General features: G+C 45.0%; 1 pseudogene; it reads left to right on the forward strand.

The window, feature by feature from the left end:
- The first annotated feature begins 201 nt into the window (after positions 1–201).
- LOC108802030 overlaps positions 202–2,309 on the forward strand; it is a 29,139-nt pseudogene continuing 27,031 nt past the window's right edge.

Below are 2,309 nucleotides of genomic sequence, written 5' to 3' on the forward strand. Positions count from 1 at the left end.
CTGTTGCAGTGGTGGTAAGAGAAGTGGATAACGGAATGGGGAAGTGGTGGCAAGAGAAAAAGTTTGTGTAGGTGCAGTAGTTGCTACCGTAAACAAGGTAGATAAGGAATAATTAACGCATCATCTTGTCAACAGGTAATGCTCCCGAGATATGTACTGATGAGTGTTGTGAAGGCAGAAAAAATGTGACGGATACATTTAATGTTAATCTGGAAAACTGGCAATGATTTGGAAAATATTCAATCTGGGCAACAAAGTGACATTTTAAATATATTTGCTTCAGGTAAGTAGCTATCTGAAAGATTAGATTAATGTTGCACATATTATATTGCTCAGTCTTATTTAGACATGTAAGCCGGCAAAAATTAGTTTCTGGTTTTGTTTCTGTGATATCCTGATCCACTCATGATGTTTTGGAACTCTCTATACATTTCATTTTATTTATTTTTCTTGCTCCTACAGCCATCTGATTTGCTTGTATGATCACGCACAGTGTGCCCACCTCTGCTGCAGGTTATCCTGTTTATCTAAGCAATCTGATGTCTCCCCCCACCCCCCTGCGGTCCTGGGACCGGCACAGCAGCCACTAGCACTGAGAACGGAGGAGAGATCAGCATTTCCCCACTGCTGATCTCTCCTTTTCTCTCTAAAGGTGGAAGCCATGTCCCCCCCCCCTTAGTGAATGAGCAAGGGGTAGTTACTCATAAAACATTCACTAAGGGGTCTATTCACGAAGCTGCCGAGGGCAGCCGAGTGAATGACCGATCTGAAGTGAAGTTAGCCGAACACTGTTCGGCTATTCACTTCAGGCTACAGACACAAATGGTAAACAAAAACACTACAAGAAATAGCCAATAGCAGGCTGGCTATTGGGACTTGCCAGCTGTCAATTCGCAGAGGAGGACCTCAGATAAAGTTCTCACTATAAGGTCCGCTCCTCAGCAGGAGTACTATCCATCCTGCTATTGAAAATTTAAATAGCCAATAGCAGGCTGGCTATTACTGCCACCCACTGCCTTTGGTAAATCCCCAGAGGACCGGACCTGAGAGAAAGTTCTCTCAAGTCTGCTCCTCTGCTGATTGACAGCAAGCGGTGGGCAGGTGCAATAGCCATCCTGCTATTGCAATTTGAAGTTAATGATGAAGAACTTGCATGCTTGATTCAGGCCAGTGGCATCTGTCATTTCTATGCTGTAAAGTGAAAAGTTGTACATAACCATTTTGTATTGAGTCATTTTATATATCTGCAGAGCATGTTCGGCTGACCGAAGTGCAGCCGATGTAAGGCTGAAATCAGCCGTACTGAGCCGGAGTGAATAGCCGAACGTCGTTCAGCTCACTTCACTTCTGCAGTTATTCACAAAGCTGCCAAAGGCAGCCGAGTGAATAACCCCCTTAATGTTTACATGAATTGTATTCGGGTGAAAAACCTTTTTAGCACATCACCTTCAAATGAAGTAGTTCCCTACAGTGTGTTCTCCATCAGAGGACCATGTATGTTATTGGGAATAGCAGTATGTTTGAGAGACAAGGCCTCGCTGCTACACCAACACTACCTCTTCTTCCTTGGAAGAAATGTTGGTGTGCTGGGCAGATGTTACCCACTAGAATCAGTCATGTAAATAATCCAAAAATGGAGACTGTAAGACTGGGCTAATTTTACAATGAAAGGGTTAATTAATACTAGGGCTGCGGAAATTAACGATTAATCCTTCGATTAATCGTTAAATAATTTTGATCGATCAAAAAAATTTGATCCATCAAAGTTCTTTTGATCCATACTCACCTCTCCGCCGGCTTCCGGGTCTTCAGTCGATGTCCGCGACGTCACCGGACTCCTCCTCCCCCCCTTCCACAAGTGGCTCTGTCGGCTAACGAAGGGAAGGGGGGGTGGAGTCCGGTGAGGTCGATGTCCGTGATGTCACTGGACTCCTCCCCCTTTCCGTAGTTACCCGATGGAGTACACAGTGAGTACAAAGCCTAACTCTCCCGGCCGCCCGGGAGAGTGGTTTAATCTGCTCTCTCTTTTTACCGGAAAGGTTTAATCTGCTCAATCGAGCAGATTAAACCTTTCCATGCGATCGTGTTTTGGTTTTTTTTTCTGACATCGGCAGCCGCGGCTTGACCGTCAGTAAGAAAAGGAAAAAAAAGGCATACGATTGCATAGCTAGATTCCTATTGGCTATTGCACTTTGCAATAGCCAATAGCAAACTAGCTAATGCACCCGCCCACTGCTGCTGTCAATCAGGTCCACTTCTGGTGATTGAAAGCAGTAGGGGGCGGGTGCAATAGCTAGTTTGCTATAGGC

This window comes from Nanorana parkeri, unplaced genomic scaffold, assembly GCF_000935625.1.
Source record: "Nanorana parkeri isolate BGI_ZX_2015 unplaced genomic scaffold, ASM93562v1 scaffold49, whole genome shotgun sequence".
In the NCBI taxonomy this organism is placed as follows: Eukaryota; Metazoa; Chordata; class Amphibia; order Anura; family Dicroglossidae; genus Nanorana; species Nanorana parkeri.